This window comes from Hydra viridissima, unplaced genomic scaffold (assembly GCF_058129835.1).
Source record: "Hydra viridissima isolate aposymbiotic clone 2 unplaced genomic scaffold, HvirCarnegie_v1 scaffold_7, whole genome shotgun sequence".
Classification (NCBI taxonomy): Eukaryota; Metazoa; Cnidaria; class Hydrozoa; order Anthoathecata; family Hydridae; genus Hydra; species Hydra viridissima.
The window spans coordinates 17,514,068-17,536,474 of NW_028324306.1; the positions used below are offsets into that span (position 1 = coordinate 17,514,068).

The window sequence follows — 22,407 nt, forward strand, 5'->3', positions numbered from 1 at the left end:
AAAAACGGAGACGAGAAAAAGACTTCGAGAGACGCAAAAACATGCTACTGAGTGTATGAAAAACCATTGCTAACTCAAAACAATGTGTGATACCAATGTAAATCGTGTTCACCCAAAAAGCACAAACATGATAAGATTTTTTTTGGCATAAAATAATTCCGCGAATCTTCTTCTAACCATGAAGGATCTGAAACTTAATTAACTATAAATAGCTTTTTTTCTATATTTCGTTTCTAACACGAATAGCTTTCATTTTCTTTTTAATCAATTTGGCTTGTTTTTCTCAATATCTAAATTGAATGATATGAAATTCTAACATGTTTATGTTTAAAAATTTTAAAGAAAAAAGTAAGCAAATTTCTTTTTCTTAAAAATGGATTTTTTTCAACTTTTTTACATGTGTGTGTGTGTGTGTGTCTATACATTTGTCGCTATCATTGTTATTATTATTACATAAATTAGACCAAAGTCTATCATGCCATAAACTATAACCACAACTAATAATTTCAGTGAAGTTAATTCTTCTTCACATATCTTATAACAACAAGGAAACTTTCATTGAATTAGCTTAAAGATATTTGTTTGAATTGTTACTGTTGGCTTTTGTCATCATGATTCAACTTTCTTTCTGTTTAACCTTTCTGGAACACGAAGGGTGATCAACGACAGAATTACAGTAACAATCGCAGTTAAAATAAACGCAAAGTATTGGTTGAACGGAAACGACCTGTTCTGGTCTCCCAAAGACCAGGTGAAAGCGCTGCCAAACCTACAGCCCCAACGGATCTAAATTGAAAATTACAGTTTATAAATAAAATGAAAGCCTTGTCAACAATTTCGTTCAAATAAAAAGAGATTTTTTTTTTTTTAATATTATGTTTGGCCCAGTAATTCTAAACAAACAGTAGATAGGGTAATTCGAAAAGTTTGCGTTATGAATCTTAAAAGAAATATATCTTTAAGTTACTATTATTTATCATTTAGAAAACGCGAAGTCTAACGAGAAATCTTTTTAGTATTAGGAATAGAACTATAAAAGAAAGACAAGATACAACTGCAAGTTTTGCTATGGATTGTTGCATGGGTGCAATAAGATTATAACAATGAAAGATATTTTAGGTTCTTTTCTAAATTACTTGTTTTTTAAACAAATTCATCAAGTCAATCGAGAAGCTGATAATAGGACTTTCAAGTTATTGTTCTACTCTGTGAAAATTAGCAATAGTTTCGCCTTCCCCCTCGCCTAAAACACACAATCATAGACATTAATCCTTTTAATAACCCAAAATAACACTTTAATTTAACCAAACTATTTTATCTTTAATGTTTTTTCGATGAAACAAATTTAAAAATACAACAAATTGCTTTTAGACTTTAATGCCAAGATAGGTGTAGCTTTGCAATCCACTGCAAATTTTTATACCACAACTTATGTCGAGTATTCAAAATTACTCTCGTAAAAAAAAAACTGCTTCTTTACCTTCCAAAAGAAGACACACACAACTTAATGCCATTAGCTAGACCAACCAATTCTGATTCAACAGAGTTATTTGTAAACACATTTATAGCAACGAAGCCTGATGTTATAGCTATTTGCACAATAACTTGGTTAAACCACAAAGCAACCCAAAGAATTATTCTAAATGATATAAACAATAAGTATTATTTTTTGTAAAATAAAAATTTCTTGTCATTCAACTACATCTCAGTATATATATTTAAACTCCCTTTAAAAATAATACTAAATATTCGCCAATTGTTAATGAAACAGTTAAAGATTCGCTTATTGTTAATGAATAAGCGAATGAGACAGTGCTAGTCGGCAGATGTTTTAGTTTTTGAATCTTGTAAATATTTAAGAATTTTAAAAACCTAAAACAAAAATATTGAAGTACTTGGTGACCAGTTGTTAAGGCTTTGTATCTCTACCTCATTTATAAGCGGACAATCTCAAAAAAGAATAAAACACCAGAAAAGGCAAGGGGGTACACCATTAATAGTATCATCATTAAAAGTATCATTCTTCAGGGTCAAATTTAAGTACAAATCTATTTTATTATAATCCTAATAAAGATGGTAACTAGTTATAGATAAAAGAATAATCCTAATTCAACAGACCTTTTCCAAACTCATCTTAACATTTATATTATATCAAAAATATCTTATTATATCAAAAATATCTTATTATATCAAAAATATCTTATTATATCAAAAATATCTTATTATATCAAAAATATTTTATTATATCAAAAATATCTTATTATATCAAAAATATCTTATTATATCAAAAATATTTTTATTTATATATTTTATATAAAATTAAAGACTTATTTTGTATCTTTAACTTATCTTAATATTTGTAGTATGTTAAAAATAACTTAGGAAAAATAAACACATATCACATAACTATTATGTAAAAACACGAACTGATCTGAAGTAAGAGTAGCAGATGAATTGGTGCTCTCTGGTGGAGATCTCTGAAATTAAATCAATTGTACTTGCCCTTGTAGCCAACTAGCCCCAGTTTTCCCAAGTGAGCAATAGGAGCAGAACAAGTTACTTACTTTTTTTTTATGAGACCAATTTAAGGTATCGATGGCATTAATGTACTAAATAGCAGAGACGACTCCAAAAATATCTGCAGACAAATAAAAGGATCAGACATCTTATCAAGAGACGGAACTGGATTACATTAACAATTTTTAAAGTATACAAATAGTTTACCTTTTTTGAACCAAACCGATCAATGACCTATAATAACATGAAAATCACCTATAAACATATGAAAAAGTGTATAATAGAGAATTATAATTGTAATATTTTACAGATACTAATAATGATAAGTTGATAAATAACATTTTTAACAATAAAACTAACAACTTCATCAATAAGTTTTTGAATATTTGTTTTAGTGATAACACAACAAAATTTTGGGAATAAAAGCTTCAATCAAAGTTCAAGTTCACAATTTTCAAATTAGAATCGTCATTAAAGTTCAAACAATAAACTGTTTTACTTTTAACTCTTTAGTTTTAGAAAAAAGATTAAACAATGAAATAGTCACAGAAAATAACGAATGAGACGTTTCAGAATATAGCATGTTTAAAACGTCAAAACGTAACTACCAAATGGTTCATGCATGTTCAGTTTTAGTTTTATCTAAGTTTCTGTTTAATGAAAATACAATTCAGCAACTTCTAGTATTTAACTGCTAAGAAAAAAACAAAAGCAGTCGCTTTATATATAAATTAAATTGCCGATTTAACGGTAAAGCTTAGAAAACGTTTTGGAGAAAGCAAGGTATTATATTTAAGTAATAGAGAAAAAAAAAGATTTTATATTCTATATAATGAAATTTGTTACTCATTTGAATGCTTCAGACACTATTATAAACACTTACAAGTTTTTGATATCATAAAAGATCAAAAAATAATTACTAAGTGACATAATGATTGTTTGCACTTACTGGTTTTTTCAATATACATGGTTTTTTCCATAAAACAGCAAAAATTAATCACTTGGTGAAGTTTAATTCAGTTTTCATTAAAATTGTAATTAGTGAGTTAAATGTCATATTTTTATTAAAAGATTTATTTTTCATAAAAAAATGGGAATTTTTTCACATTTTTTCACATTTTTTTTTGTAGCGCAGAAGAAAACCTTTTTACAGAAGTTTTCAGAATTTTTTACTTTTTCTTTTATTTAGCGTGTATATCTTGTATATATTGGTATACATATTTGTTTATATATTGGCGTAATTAGATTCCCTTAATTTAACAGTAATTAAAAAAGTTACTAATAGTGAAAAAGTACTTCGAATTTGTTGGAAAATCTTTACCAACTTCACAATATTCAGCGAACATTCCATTTTTCAAACTTTAAACATCAAGAAGATCTTACCTTATTGACTAAAACAATTTGAGCAATAAACATTACAATTGAAACAAGTAGATACAGTAAACCAAGTTCAGATGTTGACATTCCAGGGCCCCCTGTAATAAAGAAAAACAATCAAAGCCAAATTGAAACAAAGGATAAAACTTATCCGAAGAGTAAATGATCAAAATGTATATGCAATTATGTGTAGTGACTAGATAGACTTACCATACTGAACTGAAGTAGCAGCAAATACAGGGAAGAGTTCTTCAAAACCAATGGTAAAAACAGAATATAAGCCGTAGAGCAAAGCAGAAAGTAGAAAGTCTCTATTTCTAAATTTAAAAAGAGAAAAAGGGAGAAAAGAAAAAGAAAATGATAAACAAAAAAATTTTAAAAAATTATTCAACTGAAGTGAAAGAAATTTCACTTCAGATGAATATTTTGAAACAGTCAAAAGATGTAAAAAAAAAATTTTTTTTTCAATTGTATAACAAAAATTTATTTAAGAATAGAACTTTAATTGATTCCTTGTGGTGATTGACATCCATAAAAAATGCCCCACGCAACAAAAGACGTCTTAAAGACAACTTAAGGTGGCTACCCACTATTTAAAAAAAATATTGATAGAATCGTTTTTTTACCTCACACTTAAACATTTTAGTTGCATTGGAATCAAAGCAGATAAAAAAATACAAATTTTTCATATTTTCAACATTACGTCATTAATTATGTGCATAATTAACTTAAAAACAGCATATTTTTCAACAAGGATGACTAACTGCCAAATTTTTCAAATTAAGTCAAGCTTTTCAAAAACATTGTTTATTGTATGCACTATGTGCTAAGTCAAAAAAAAAATTATATATTTTTTTTAATGCTCTGGAATTTGCAATTTAGTGTAATGCTTAAATTAAATACCAAAATAGCCCAAGTTACCCAAATTTTTATTTGAATAGGATACCATAGTGTAAATATTTTTAACTCAGCACATTCACCTAACTAAATTTTATCTCCGTAAAAAACTTTAAAGAAAAATATTAAACCAAACTAAAGATATCTTTGTTAGAAGATAGAAAATTTTTAAATGGAGAAAAACACAAAAACAAATAAAATTAAGTCAAAAAATAGCATACAGCTTAAGTAAAAGAACCAGAGGCATAAAATTCATCCTCATTTTCATTTGTTTCATCGCTGTTACCTTTTTTAATTGATCTTAGCTTTCTTCTTCGTTTTTTGGCTGGCTCTGCTGACTTTTTGTTCATCTCTCTAACGCGTTTAACATCAATATTTTGCAGTCCTTTTAAAGTATACTTTCCAGGTACAATACCGATCTTTAAAAATATAGGGAGTAGTCCCTGGGAACCTTCATTAAAGCAAATAACAGCAGATGCTGCAGCCATTTCTAATGAATCTTTTCCTGTAAGAACTCTTTTTGAACATTTGGTCCATATCATACCATTCAGAGATTCATTTGCATTTTGTGTTTTACCATGCAAACTAAGTAAATTAATTAGCAAGTCTGAATTAACAATCAAGTTACAATCATCATTACTAGCTTCCTTTTGAATGTTATTTGTTACTTTTAAAAAAGATAAATCAATTTTGTTGAACGAAGTTGATGCATGTGAACTGTCGATAACAGGACTTACAGTTACTTTATTTAATCCAACTGTTGGTGTTTCATCTGGAGTTATGTCAACCTCAACAGATTTTCTTTCGTAAAAACGTCTTTTTTTTGCTCTTACCTTCTTATATCTGTTTTTAGATCCCATATTATAATAATATTATTAACATAAATTCTTAATAACACTGGTGAACTCAACAAGATATTTTAAAAAACAAAAATTACGACAAATTAAGACAAATATGTAATATGATTTTAGTACTTTTGGCAAATGGGATTTAGCTCGGAATCAAATTAACATTGTAGATAACAACCTAGTTAAGATGCAGTAAAATTTGAGAAAAACTGTTCAATAGTTATGGAGAAAAAAAGATTTCAACTGTCGCTAAGGACGTTGCTATGGAATTTTTTAAAATTTTAGAAGTTTGCCCCTTTTTAAAAAACAAAATTAGGGTAATTTATAAAACTTTTATACCATTGTTGTACGTTATATATTGTTTATAAAGGTTAAACCTTCCACAAATAAGAAAAAAAAAAAATTTCACTTTTTTTTTATTTTTTCAGATTTTAATAGTGGGTAGCCACCTTAAGACGTCTAGAAAACTTAAAGATGAGTTAAACTTGTCTTAAAGACGTCTTAGGTTGGGTGGGTGTCAAAAGGGTAACATATTTGCATCTCAGACCTTAATATAGAATATATTCTGTAACTCAGGACCTGTACATAGTTATATCATTAACAAACTAATATTATGCTAAAAAATTCAAGCAGCAACATATAAAAAAAACGGGCTTATGTTTAAATTAAAAAATTTATCCACTTGAAAAAAATCATATGCTTTTTATATGACCAAAACATTTGCACTAACAAGACTTCATGAAAATTGCCAAATTTTATGAAAAGTTGGTTGAGCACTCCTTTAGCCTTGATGAACTCATCTACATTATTTAGCATTGTGCTGACAAAGTTTTGTGTTTATTAAGTTTTTATATTATTCAAAGTTCACCATAAATGTTCAATTTTAATACAGCCATTTCAAAACATTGTAGTTATTTGTTTCAAAGTATAGCTACATTTTGATTGCTGTCTATTTTGAATAATTATCCTTCTGGAATATGAAATCCTTTCAAATTCTCAATATTGTAGTAGATGGTCGCAGGTGGGCCTGTAAGAGTTTCAAAATAAGTTTTTATATTACTCAAAGTTTACCATAAATGTTCAATTTTAATACAGCCATTTCAAAATATTGTGGCTATTTGTATAAAAGTATAGCTACATTTTGATTGCTGTATATTTTGAATCATTATCCTGCTGGAATATGAAACCCTTTCAAATTCTCAATTTTGTAGCAGATGGTCGAAGGTGGTTTATTTTATTTCATGAACAGAAATGTTTTCATTACCTATTTTCAACTTTATTTACAAATTTGATTGCTTAATTTGCTCAATTATACAAAAACAATGGCCTAATTTGTTATTGTATAACTTTTTTTATTGCAGTCAATTTTAAGCATCATTTGATCTATTGTCTATAATTCGATAATTTTGACAAACAATTTATTCACCAACACACAAACAGATTCTTAAAACTATACTTGATTAGAATTTAAAAACAAAATTCAACTATTTTAATTGACTACTTAATTTTTTTATCTAATTTATAAAAGTATGGATTTTTTTTAAGTTTAATATTATTTTTTTGTATACAATTTCTATTCTATTGCACTAGTACCTTAAAAGTTTTCCAAAGCTGCTATTCTTCAACCATATCCAGTATGTTTCAAGTTTCGATGGCTCGTGATCAATCAATCTTGATAATTCAGAGCTTGGTTGATTATTTTTTCTAAGCAGTGTACTATCAATAGAACAATTAAGATAAGCATCAATATCCATTGTGTCCGCAGAGCTTTCTTTCTTCTCTTCAACAGTTATTGATATGACATCATGGGAAACTCTGTAAACAAACAATAAACTTTATCAACTTAACTGATACACGAGGCTTTCTAGGATCAAACAAAAATTTTCAGGTCAAATATATTTTTATTTTCAATAATATTTGTAAAAAAAAGTGAGAAAAGGAGATAGCAGTAAAATTTTATGAAGTTTATAACTATGCAAATCAGTATTTGGTGGCATAGTCTATTGAGACAATCACAACAGAAAAATTTTTGATGCATTGAGTCAAAAACCTCTATTTTTGGTGTGAAGCTGCAATTGGGGGAAAAAAGGGATTTACATCAAGAATTTTGTTTAGACCAGTTTAAAGCACAGACTTTATTAGATGTGATCCAATTTTTCTCTGCCTTTCTAGTGTTTTAATGGTCTTTATCTTGCTGGTAACACTATTATTGACCCATTTTTGCTTCCACAAATAGTAGCATATATCTTTTCATGAAATCAGCATAGAATTTGGCATCCATGATGCCCTAAACTTGAACAAATAGTCATACATAACTAAAAGCAAAACATCATCCATGGCACTACCACCTCTGTGTTCAACAGTTGGTACAGCGTTCAAGGGATCTTTTCATTTGCTTTTCGGATGTATAGCATACCTGTTAGATGAAAACTTTACTTTAATTTCGTTTATTTCAGTATAAATACTCTTTCGAAAATTTATTTAAGCTATATTTTTCAATAAAATTTGCTGAAAAAAAATCTATGCAAATTAAAGAACTTCAAAAAACTAATTGAAAAATAAAGAGCGAAATTACTGTTAGGTTCACCTTTTTTTAAAAAAAACAAATTGAATGCAGGTATTTATTAAAACAAAATAACTTAGGACCAATCAAAAACATATTTGCTTGGTTAAGCATTTCACAAAACAAAGAATGGTTTAGACATTTTTTCTTAAATGGTTTAAAAAAACGATAGAAAAAATATTTTTGACCACTACTGAAAGTAATGGCATTGTTGATCTCAACCTAAATATTTGAGCACATTTATTTATGAAAAAGTGGAACCAAAAACCTGCAAAAAAAGGTTTATTTACAAAACTCAAAATATTTCTAAAATTGAATAACTTAAACATATTTCTCTAAAATCGAAGCTTATGCTTTTAAACAATGAGAAAATAAATAGATGGTCTAGATGGAAATAAATTTATAAATCTTTAACAAGCCGATAAACAGTTTTTTTTAAAACATTTAAAAGTATACAATAAACATTAGGCTATAATTGAAATTACTGAAACAAACAACTTTAGTTGTATAAGATCTGGAAAAGCTCTAAAAACTTTCTATTTTTAAAAAGTTTTACCTCAAAAAAAGCTAAACTCGACCTTCATGTTTCTGGAAAAAGATGAACCTTTTTACAGTTTTGACTTTTGGTCTAAATGTCATCTTTTTAAAAAAGCTAAGCTTTTTAGAAGCAGCACATTTTTAAAAAGCTAGACTCTAGTCCATGTGAATTTGTTTCATCCTTTCAAGAGATTGCATAGAATTGCTAATCTGTTAAAACTTTTCTTTTAATAACTTGTTCAGTTGTTGTTTTTATATTTTTTAGGTAAAAAAATCATAGATAATGATAATAACCTTGTCTCACTAAATGTTTGCCATTTTAAATGCATATATTTATATTTCAATCTGTTTAAAAAAAAAGTTCGTATTTTCTTATATCCTTTGTTTATTATTTGTACTAAAAAACCAAACCTCAATGCTTTTTATTTACAATTAATAACATAGCGTTTCTTTTTTTTTCTAATAAACAGATAGCAAAATAGTTAAAAAAATTTTTTAAGCAATTAAAAAGCAAAAATTTTTTCGAAGACAAGGTACTAGATTTTATGAACTCAGACTATTTGAAAGATGGAACTTCAAATAAACTTAGTTTTCTTAAAAAATGTTTTTTTGAATTTTGAAAAAGTTGGACATTTTCAAAGGTTGTGCTTTAAAAAGGTTCAATTTTTTCAAAAAAGGACGTTTTGACTTTTAAAAATTACTAATTGAAAGGCAGTGCTTCGCTTTTTTGTCTTAAACAATGTTATACTTTTGAAAGAGTCAGAACATTAAAATGTTCGACATTTCTTAAGTCAAGGATTAGGAAAAGTGTAAAACACACACAAAAATCCCAGCAATCATATTGTTGTTGAGTTGTTACTTTTTTCAATTTTTTTTTTTTTGCGAGAACATTTAAGTATAAGCAATCAGGCAAATATATATATATATATATATATATATATATATATATATATATATATATATATATATGTAAAAGATATTTTTACCTATTCGGAAGAACAAAGACAGCGCTAAACAATGCCAATGTTGTTCCAGCAACAATAATTACGTTTGGAATAAATATTTTGAAATGGTCAAAGAATGAACCTAAAATTAGATTATAGTTACAAAATAAATACAAAATTTTTAAAATTGTCTAACTTTTAACTCTAAATAAATTTGTTTTTAAATTTAAATAAAATTTCGATTAAAATTTTGGACACTTATGCATTGCAAAGGAAACACTTTTTGTTAGAAAAACCTATTTTTAAGAATACAAATATTCCATTAAACAGTGTTTTAAGTAAAGTATTAAAATATTTCGACTTAAAACACTATAAAGTGCAAGATAAGAAGAATATATTTGAAAGACGTAAATTATGAAAGATGATAAAAAAATATGAAAATGTAAAATGTATTTAAGATTATGAAGATGATATCAAGAGTATGAAAAAACAAAGAAAATGAAAATTTTATAGAGTATAACAGATATAGTCATCAAATACAGTCTTGTACAAAAGTTTTAAGCAGTAACATTTCATACTCTTTTTAAAAAAAGGCCATAATATTTCGTATTTTATTTAAAAAAAAGACTAACGCCTGGTGCAAGATCTTAAGAGTTCTTTGCACTTAACTTTGTGTCAACTTTAGAGGACGTTAAGAGGCGTTATAATAAAATTCGTTTTATTATAAAGTCGCTAGAATAAGTGAAGTTCGTTTTATATTAAAAATCAACTTTTTCAATTAATTTGTTTGGAGCTACTTTAAAATCATTATTGTTAAAGTCTTTTCTACAGCAATTTATATTTCCCAGGTTTGTTTGGAGGTCTTTCTGAAAAGAAAAAAACATATCAAAATGTCTCCAGAAACCTAAATTTACGGCTCGTTTTAATTTGAAAGCTTTTTACTAATTGGTTTTTATTACTTGTATTTATTTGCCAAAATCAGACAATTAAAGGTTCAAAAAAGTAGCTTTCTCAGACAAACTTAACCTTTTTGGAAATGGTGATAAAAAACATGCATGACAACATTTTGGCACAACAAATGGTATTTGGCACCAAAAATCCTTATTCCAAAAAAGAGGCTTGGTTTAAGGAGCTTTCTTTTTACAAGGAATCAGACCATTTGTCAAGATCAACTGAAATATGAACGTTTTTTACAAGGATGTTTTAGAAAACAATTTTCTATCATATGCTGAAAAAACAATCCCTTAGTAATAAAAATTTCAGATGGATAATGAGCCCAAAGACTCATCAAAGTTATTAAAACTTTGTTTTTCTGCTTTAAATGTCAGAGTTTTAAGCTGGTAATAACAGTCACTAGACTTAAACTTAGTAGAACACTTACATGAAACGCTAGATCATCAAGTTGGAATGCATAGATATTCAAACAAAGCTGTGTTATTCAAAACATTGAAAGAAGAATGGACAAATTTCCACCTTATTGCATTAATTGATTAAGGAAAGCTCTTTTGTTGTGCAGCTGTTATCACTAGAAAGGATACGGCTACAAAACAATATCAAAAATTTAGTTAAATTCAATTAAAGAACACGAGGATTAATAATTTTTCTTTTACTACAAAGTATCTGGAAACTTTTGCACATGTAATTATAACAATTACTACATATATTCCCAAATATAAACAATATTCTTTTACTGTATTATTTTGTTTCCTATATTTCATAATAACATCTCATAACGATAATAAATCGTTAGTTTTTTTCAAAATAAGAGTAAGAAATATCATTTGCGGGAAATATTTGCACGCCATTGAACATCAAAAATACATCAGCTTTTTCGTCAATGGCTTCTATGAAAAAATTGTCAAGTTGTTGGATAGTAATACTCATAGTTTCAATGAAACTAAACTAATGCATAAAACCAGGGTTCTGGAATCAGCTAGCTAATAATGCGACCCTAATTCCTGCGCCAACTCCAACCTTTAGTGCATATCCAACTCCAACCCTGACTTTGCTTTTGTAAAAGTTTATGGTATATATTACTAAATAAAAATGATAGATAGCTATTTGCATCACTTAAATAAGTTAAAAGAATATTTCTTAAACTTTCTTAGACCAAAACTTGTAGTTAGGTTTGCTCATGTAACCTATTGTAAGTTAGTAACCAAAGTTGTTTTGTAGATACAAATCATACTAACATAAATACACCATAACCTGTAGTTAGTACCCCATATAATTGTCATTTTTTATATTTTAAATATTGATCCAACAATGATTGAGGTACATTGTTGTCAATTCAACCAGAATTAAATCATTTGATATATAAACCTGTAGACTGTTGCTACCAGCCTTGTACAAGAGCCAGTAGCTAAATACAACTTTAAACTATTTTTGTATGAGAATTACTCTTTGATAATATACAAAGGATAAATTGCTCTCACATCATAAATAAATCATAAAGTGTTTTTGCATATTTACTAATTCACTTTATTCTTAATATTAAAAAATTATTTTTCTCTTACTACAAAGAGATTTTTCTCTGACTCTGCAACTCAGACTCCACAGGCCAGCTTAAAACTGAATGTTGCAATTACTGTAACTGGACAAAAGCTTTTTCCTTACAATTTTTTAAGACAAGCTAATTAAAAAAAGTTGGATCGAAAATGTTTTAGGTAAGAGAAATATCTAATAACTACTAATTTTATAAAATTTAATGCATTTTCAGCTTTTTCATGCAAAAAAAAAAAAGAAGATGTTGAGTTTTTATATCATTTTAAATAAGTTAAAGTACTTTAAAATGTAAATAAAAAAAGACATCAAAAAAACATATAGTTAAAAACTTCTAAGTCTATTACAAACTTAACAATCATTTGTCTTTGAAAAACAAAAATAAGTTTCACCTTTTTTAAAAGTCTTTGAATATTGCTCAGAAGGGAAGGCTAGATATCCTGGAAGTTAAAAAACAGTTTAAAAACATTTTAATTTCTGCTGAAATCTTATGCTGCTTTTAGAAAAATTGCATTTGGTTGCTAGTGTTTTTTTTATTATATTGCATTTTATGCAATCAGATTATACAATACAAACAGTCAAATGCAATCTATGCGTCGGAAAGCATAAATTCAAAGTTATAACAGATACATCCTCAAAAATTTTAAATGGCCACTTCAATTTATTTTTTTTCATCAAAAGGTTGTTTCTTAAAATCTGCTAATACAATCTGTAGGTGTAGCCTGTAAATCTAGCTTTTAAGGATTAAAATATGGGAGAAAACTGTTAACATTCTTACCAGCCATACTGGGACCAACAATTAACCCAATATTGTATTCAGAGAAAATTAAACCAATACCAGTTGCAAGGTTTGTGTCATCAGAAATATCTGAGATATAAGCCTTTGCAATCACAAGAACTCCTTTAAAGAAAAACATCATTTAAAATTGCAGCTACTTAACATTAATGACTGAATAGAGAATGTGAAAATACACATTCTGAAAATTTATATTGAAAGAAACCGGTGAAAAAATGAAAAACGTTTATGATCCTTTTGTTCAAAGAATAGTTTTTATATTATAACTTTGCTTAAAGCCATTATATTTGCTTCAAGAGATATATATTTTTTAAATAGATTTACTTTTTTTCTCAATTCTGATTCAGTTGACTAGTTCTCATTCACTTACAGTAACCATTTTTATTCTTATTTTAAATGAGATCATATATCAAATGAAACAGCAAATAGATTATAAGAATGAAGCAAAAAATATTTTAGTCAAAAATAGTTATGACATATACAAAACCATGCAATAAAACTTTTGCAAATATAAATAGTAATATTTTATCACCCATGCTCAAACCCTGAAAAAATCTTGTCTCCACAGCCCATGTATAGTTGAAAGAAAAAGCAAACATCAGTGTTGTAACTGCAAGACAACTTCCAGCCACAAGAAGAGATAACTTTCTTCCAAGTTTATCGCTAATATATTCCCATGTAAAGCTACAAAAAATAAAGTTATTAAAAAAAAATACTCAAGCATTTAAATATTTTGACGAAAATAATTATTTAACATTTAGTCCAAATTATATTATTTATAAATGTATTACGGATGTTCAGTGGTAAGAGAAATATTAGAATCAACTTTAAATTTTATTGGCTTTTCAGGCTGAAGCATTGGATTTTGATCAAGATAGAAATGTAGTAAGTCAACAAATGTTGATTTTTAGTTCTTGAAAAATAAAAATTCTTTGAAATTTCAATAACTTAATCTAAGGTTTTGAAATTTTGAGATAAGTTTCTGTTTTTATATCTACACAAAGTGCTGGCTGTCTTAAGACACAACACTCTATGATGTTTTATTACTGTTTTTAATGTTGCTTTTTTTACTTTGGGACATTATTTGTATACCTAGCAGCTTTATGACACTAACTTTTCTATGTTTTATTCTTAATTTCAAAATAATTTTTTTTGCTTTTCTGATGCTCACAGACCCAAGCTCAAGAAAAAGAGGCCAGAAGTCTTACTAAAATATAATGCATTCACTTAAAGGGAGATTGTAAAAAAAGTTGGTTTTCGTCAGAGAGCAACTTATACTGTTCAAGGGAGAACTTGATTTTGGACTGCCTTATACTCAGAAAAGCAGGACCTCGAGTCAAAAATTTGGTTGCATAATATTTGTACCAATTGATTTTCAAGAGGTGTAACAACAGAAAAATGGCTGCTCAAAAATTAACAAAGAGTCAAGCTGTTTCAATGCGCATAGAAACAATATAGTATCAAGGTTTCTTTCAGATGAGTCGGCAATATCTCATCGAGTCAGTTTTCCTTAATTGCTGATCAAAAAAAAAAACAATTACAGTAAAAGCTGTATGTAAAAAAAGTAAAATAATCCAATATGAAGTTATAAAACAGACTTGTGTCATTAAATTTACTTTGCTCTAATCAGCAGCTATCCAGTGTTGGTGATCCTTGATCCTCTATAGACGTATGAATTCCAGTAAGGACTTCTTCCTCAGTCAGTGAATAGCGAATCTTAGATGGACCAGATTTTATATCTGACACAAATGGTGGTAGTCCTAAAATCATCCTACTACACTCTACTCTAAAATTGCTCGCTAGTTATTTACCTGTTTATACTGCACTTTGCTACTAAAAATTAATTGGTGCATTTTGACCACAGGTCTAGCGTTTCAGAAGTAATTTCGCTTCTACATTAAACCTTCACTTGCTGGAATAAACTGTATTCTGACCAAGATTATTGTTTTTGACAGTCTCTTTTGGGAGAATGCATCAAGTTTCAGCAGGGTTTATACTTAATTTCCTTTTTTGGATTTGAGTCTCCGATTCTTATTGCTAAATATCACACAAAAAAAAACAACCTATTTAAAGACCAAAAATGAAGCTGCTAAGTATGCAAATATTATTCCAAACCAAAAAAAAAAAATTTTTTAAATAAGAAAAAATTAGAATAGTGTATCTTCAGACCGACAGCACATTCGTACGAAAGAGAGAAAACCACACTAACTCACCTTTAAATTCAAACCGTTTTTATAAACTGGTTTAAAAAGAAAAATAATTTAAATTTTTTCATGAATTAAAATTGACTTTGGCAAATAAAAAATTTTTACTGGCTATATCTGGATGAAAAAATAGAAATTATTTGTTCCAGCCAGAGAAATCCATGAAACTTAAAGGCAATTTTAATATTTTTCAGACTACTATACATTTTAATAGCAACATATTGTTTAAAATCTTTAAAAAGAGAATGAGACGCATGTGAATAAGAACAAGCTCTAAGACTTTGCAAAACATTCTTAGAAATTGTTTTTTTTAATTTTATTATAATTAGATGACATTTTAACATATCAATAATGTAAAAAACAACTTTTTTCGTTAGAGGCCGAGAGAGAAATCACATATTTTAACGGATTGCCCAGGAATTTTGTTGTTCAATATAGGTATATATAAGACATCTGACAAATTCTAGTATGTTGATGATATTGCCTAATGAAGATAATTTGCAAAAAGCTAGGGTAACTGGAGCTGACCTAAAATATCATAATATTTCATATGAAATCATAAAACTTGTTTTTTAGTTCCTAAAAAATGAAAAAAACTAAAATTCATGAACAGATTTCATATTTTATTAAAAAATCTAATTCCATTTTAGACCTATGATCATTTAAAGTTTAAAGCTGAAGATGTTTCAATTAAAAATGCAGAAAGTCATATATATAAAGATTGTTTTGCATAAGCAGGACAAAGAATTCCTGTATAATGTTTTAAAAACAAAAGAATTAGACAGCCATTGTAAAACCAATATCCCATTAAACACAAAGCAAAGTTCTGATCGCTTCTATCTAAAACTTCAGAACGCTTTATCTTTAAAAACGTTTGGTTCGAAGCAACTTATTGCAAGAAAAACTTAGTAATGCATTCTTTTTTTTGGATATATTGTACAAACTTTATTTAAAACTACATACCAGGTAAATTTTTTCCGCTAAAAAATCTGGTAAAAAACTTTTTTAAAAATGATTTTTAAGCCAATTTTTGCAACTATTTTGTTATGATTTTTAAGTAATCTTAATAGAATAGAATTTGCTCAATTTCTGAGAAGTGAGGGAGCATGGAAGTATGAATTCTGGTTTTAATATTAAACTGATTGAAAGAAACAAGCTGATAGGAAATTTGTACAATATTGATGAATTCTCATTGCTTTTAGAAGTAAATGAGAATAATGAGGTAAGTTACCTACTACCAAAAAAAAGAGCCTGGTATCAAATTAGATGTAAATGGAAAGCAGGGATTCCTTAAAGTTACTTTCTATCAATCACCCAAAAATCTGAGTAAGAATAATAATAATATCCGAGAGAAACTGGGCAAGAATAAGTCTATTTCAACAGTTAAACTGCGAAACTTGCAAAACTTACAAAAACCTTCAATAAATAAATTTAATTTTTTTTTACGTGGATTATTCTTAAGGCTTTGGTTACTGGACTGAACAAGTTCTCAAACAAATTCATAAGGATTTCAATCACTTTTTGAAAATAAGTTGGAAAGTGTAGCCCACACTATGTTAATGCACTGAAATATACATTAAAAAGTACAATGTTAAACCTACTATGAACAAACATTTGACATGGTTTTGTGTAGTAAAATATCAATAGTTATAATCTGAACATAAAATCCAGAAAGTTCTTTTTTTATGATATTAAAGAGATTGTATTAAATCCTTCTTCATCCCTAATAGTCATCCCCTTGGGTATGGTATCAAAGTTTTTTTTTCAATATTTTTTAAATGTTAAATTAACCTAGAAAAAAATTCAATTCGAGAGTACAAAATTCATTTTCCAAAAACTTTCTTGTTTAGAGTTAATGGCCAATTAAAGTTTTTAAGGGATACACACACTAAACATTGCATATTTTCCTGCAGTTAATGCATTCGAATATGGATTTACTGCAGATTAGTTTAAGTTGAAAAAATTTAAATATTACAGTTATTCTAATTAAAATAAAAATGCATCTATTTTAAAGAAATAATATTTTGCAGGTTATTGGTAATTGCAATCATTATTTTTAAAAATTACAGTAAACTTACTATTTTTAGTTTTGTGAGGGGTTAGAGCTTTTTTTCCAATTTTCAAATGGTTTTAAAAAACAAAAACAAAATTACCTGCTGAATATTCTGGCAACAAACATGACTGATGCAAATATTCCTGCTTTTCTTCCAAAAACCAAAAATAATTTGTTTTTTACTATTTACTCTTACAATTTACTCTTTCTTTACAACTCTTACATTTACTCTTTCTGGAGTTGTATTTAAAAAAAAAGAATTTTGCAACACATGAATTGTAAATATATAAAAACACTTTACAGCAGTAAAGTTCATTAAGCTTAGTGACAGAAAATATCAACAGCTAATAATAAATAACATCATTTTCAAATTGCCTTACCAGCATCCACTTCAGTTGCTCCAAAGACCTAAAAAAACAATCTTATTTCATATCATTTAAATACAGAATGATAAGATACAGAATAATAATAAGATAATCATAATAGTAAAACAGTAAAAAGTAAAGAAAAGCGTTTTAATGATTAGTAATATTAATTTTAATCAATAATTAATAAAAGTAAATTTGATGTAAGAAGTACAAAAATAATAACAATAAAAATTTTAGCAACATTAATAACAAAAATAACTGCAGTATAAAACAAAATGAATAACATCAGCAAATATAATAATAATAGAGATAATACTCAACACAAATCACTTATTTTGACTTTGAAAATGCATTAAAGTGTCTAACAAGAAGATTAACGTTGCACAAACTTTATTAAATATATACCTTTTTTTTTAAAAAAAAAAAAGCCAATTATCAGCTAAATATTAATGAATCTCATGAACTCAAATTCAATAGGAAACTTTTCTAGAAAACGACATTGTTGCTCACTGTTAATTTTTTTTTGGGATAGTGCTCAAGTAGTCCCAAATAAATCAAGTACATCCTGTAGTGGCAATTTTGAAATACTTCTTTTTCCTCCACGGAAATAAGTTGGTTTTAAAGTTTTGCTTCAAATGTTTTAAAACTGTTTATGTGAAAGAGAAAAATTACGTTAAAATTTCGAAATAAATTGTACGTCAATGAAAATCAGAGTGTCTCAATTTGTACAAAGTTTTATATAAAAATCATTTAAATAAAGAACCTAGCACCAAAAACTCCTGTAGAAAATACAAGAAAATGTATTTGTGCAACAAAAATAAAAATAAACTAGAAATACCTTAACAAGATGAGGTGTATATGAGAAAACTGATGTGAACACCAAAGCATTAAAAAACTAAACAAAATTATTTTACTATGCAATTTTTTTTTTGGTAGAGATGATAATATTGTTGTTAACTAAAAAAAAAAATAAAGCACAATTTATATATTTAGCTAATAAAAATAACTTCTCTAAGAAAATTATGCATTAAAAAAGAGAGCAAGGGAAACGCGGTAAAAATAAATCAAAGTGAGTTTGCAAATTCAGATAAATAATTTAGCAAAATGATCTGAACTTTATTTTTTTTTAAAATACCAAATATATTTCACATAAATCTGTATCATAGAGTAAGGAATAATTTATACAACTGTAAACGGTTTTAGCAGTTTTTTTTGTTAGATCAGAGCTCCTGATATCTCATACAATCTTCTCTCAAAAAGCTGAGAATTCTGTTTCAGTTTATACTGCTGTGCAGTGTTTTGACATCAAAATTTTTAGAACCTACAAGTTTTATAAACAATAGGCTCATCGTACATTAACTGGCATTATAATTCAATTTAGCGAACCGTTTTGTAAGTAAAACTTTCAAAAATTTTTTATTTTGTTTTAATGATTGCTAAAAGTGTGTAAATAATGAATATTTTATCACTTTTTTGATCTCACAGACTCACATAGGGTTTTTCCAACTTTTATGATATGCCTAACGCTGTCTTAATACAATGTCTCATATTTAAACATATATACGCTGTTGGGGTGCTTTAAAATTTACTCCAGTTTGACTTACATACAGCTGCACTGCTAACCAGCAGGTGAACAAAAATCAACATAAAATTAAAAGTTTACATATATAACTGACTTCTTTTTTGGTTTAAGGTGGTCTAATAATTTGACACCAGAAATATCCATGCCAATATATATATATATATATATATATATATATATATATATATATATATATATATATATATATATATATATATATATATATATGTATATGTATATATATATATATTAACAATTTACGCTTGATTGAGCATCATCAGATGTCATCCTTTGGCATCTGATGATGCTCAATCAAGCGTAAATTGTTAATATATACAGTGCTCCCAGAAAGTATTAGCGCACTCGTAATTTTTTTATTATGGACAACTTCAAATCAATATAAATTGTAAAGTAACTTAAATTTTGAACTAATTTTTTTTTTAAATGAAAGGTAAAACCAATAAAAATTAATTATAATGTCAAATATTGTCAACCTGCTTGCTTTTTTTATGAGTTAATTAGAAGTTTAATGACTACTCGGAAAAATGTCTGAAATTAAGCGTGCAAAAGTATTAGCGCACTTACAGTTTTTCAAAGATTCTAAGAAAGTTTAATATTTTATGTGACCACCTTTGTTTTTAAGGCATGCCAAGACTCTATGCGGCATAGAATCTATAAGTTTTCTGATTAGTTCTTGTGGCACGGTGTTCCACAACTCTTGGATTTGCGTTTTGAGCTGCACCAAGTTAGTGGGCTTGCTTTTTTGTAATTTGCAGACCATCCAACACCAAAGATTTTCAATAGAATTTAAATCAGGTGAGCGGGCGGGCCAAGGCATTAGATTTAACCGTTTTTCTTCCATGTATTGCTTTATTGAGCGTGCTGTGTGGCAAGGAGCGTTATCTTGTTGAAATTGCCAGGTGGAGTCAGCCTTGAAAACGTCCATTGATGGCCATAAATAATCTTCTAATATCTCTCTATATCGATGTTGATTGAGGCGATCAGTGTAAAGATGCGCCAGTCCATTGCTAGATCATATATATATATATATATATATATATATATATATATATATATATATATATATATATATATATATATATATATACATATATATATATATATATATATATATATATATATATATATATATATATATATATATATATATATATTAACAATTTACGCTTGCTGGAGCATCATATATAGGAAAATAAATAGAATATTGTCGCGGCATGGACAATATTCAATTAATTTTCTTCTGACTAACTGATTATTGTTAAAGACATTACATATTATCATCTTAAAACATGATCAATTTTTAGTAACCTGCAAAATTGTAAACAAAACTATTTATATATATATATATATATATATATATATATATATATATATATATATATATATATATATATATATATATATATATATATATATATATATATATATATATATATATAATTGTAGTTAGACCATGAAACGTATATATAGTAATTCATTTACTTTTGCAAGATCCTATAATTTTGAATGCAGTTGCAAATGGCGTGAGCTTAACTGTCAATAATAAATTATCAACTTTCATACACCACCTTCATCGAAGATGGCAAATATGTACGAAATCTAAAGTTTGTTTTGAAGAAAAAAACAAGAATGGCTGAAAAATGAAAAGTTTCTACAACTTGTTCTCAATGAAGATGATAATGTTCAATCATACCCAAACAATGAACTTCAGTTAGACTTAATAATTCATCTAGTAAAACAAAGAAAATAAGATTAACCCCATTAGTGGCATCTTTATCTCCTTCAGAACTATTGTTTGTTACGGTTACGGTTTTTTCTTAAAAGAAACATTGCCAGGCTGGTTTTTATTATAAAAAAATGTTTTTTTGGATTATTGAAGGCGCGAGTGTTCTTTCGAGTATAATTAGAAATACAAACGAGCTATAAAACATCTTACTCTTGTAAAACCTGTGATTTTTTCTTGAAAATTTCATTTTTAGAAATGAATTTAAGACTGTTTTTTTAATAAAAATTTGAATTATTATTAAAGAAAATAGTAATAAAATAGATGAACTTTCATTGAATAATAAAAATGGAATTCTTAAATCTTTTTTGCAAAAAAGTTTCTTAATAAAATTGTGTGGGTATGAAAGGAGCCGTTTTTAATTAGCATTATCCAAGGCAATAGGGCTATTGCGTTTGTTTGTCGGTTTTTGAAGACCTATAACATGTTGGTAAATGGGTTAACTTGAAGTATTAAAAAAAAATCTATAGTTTTATATAGATTTTTATAAAGATTTATATATAGATTTTATATAGATTTTATTTAGATTTTATATAGATTTTATATAGATTTTATATAGATTTTATATAGGTTTTATATAGATTTTATATAGATTTTATATAGATTTTATATAGATTTTATATAGATTTTATATAGATTTTATATAGACTTTATATAAGCTAAGAAACTTGCATGTTGTGCTGAGAGAGACAGTAGCACAATAGCACTGAGGAGGATAGCTTTCCATCAATATCGCCCAAATTTAAGAAGCCTGTTGAAGCTAGTTTCCAAACTAATACAACCTGCAAATACAACTTCAATTATAAAAAAATCTGAAAATACATGTATGACATATCCAATTTTATCTGTTGCACCCTCTTCTCATGATGATTCTTATTCACCTTCACCCTCTCCTAGCCAGAACTTAGCAACTGTTATTGCTGCTAAAGCCTCGTGACTTGATCGTTAAAAAATTATGTTGATATGTTATTTGTTTAGATATTTATTGAATTTACTTTCTGATAATAACACCGTTTTTTAAACATTAAACTTCTTAGTTTTGTTAAACACTGAAGTTTATGCCTTGTTGTTTGATATAGATCAATTTTTGTTTAGTATGTAATAGTAAACAAAATTATAACAATAACTTTGACTACATAGTAAACAAAAATTGATCAAACCGATCAATTTTTGTTTACTATGTAGTCAAAGCTAGTGTTATAATTTTTATCATAGCATTTGAGAAAAAGAGTTTAGATCTGCTTGTCAGTATTCAGCATGATTTAAAGAAATCAAACTACCGCCTAATCAATGTAGAAAATGGTTTGGTGTTTCCTGCAGCAGATGGCATTCCTGGTGGAAACTTAGCAGGACCATCTGTCTCAACTCAATTAATTACTTGCCCATTAAAAAAAAAAATGTCCTTCTAATCCTGG

General features: G+C 27.2%; 1 long non-coding RNA gene and 1 pseudogene across 2 annotated transcripts in view; both read right to left on the reverse strand.

Moving 5' to 3' along the window:
* The window catches only part of LOC149886416 (uncharacterized), a 204,547-nt gene that overhangs the window by 175,485 nt on the left and 6,655 nt on the right, over positions 1–22,407 (reverse strand). The gene's annotated exons all lie outside the window — the stretch shown is intronic.
* Positions 556–13,631, reverse strand: LOC149886427 (uncharacterized; annotated as a pseudogene). Its single transcript, XR_016454596.1, has 11 exons — positions 13,514–13,631; positions 12,964–13,086; positions 12,578–12,625; positions 9,726–9,825; positions 7,233–7,454; positions 4,105–4,211; positions 3,901–3,992; positions 2,725–2,751; positions 2,565–2,638; positions 1,481–1,639; positions 556–769 (listed from the first exon to the last, which is right to left on the reverse strand). The product of XR_016454596.1 is annotated as an uncharacterized LOC149886427 (transcript).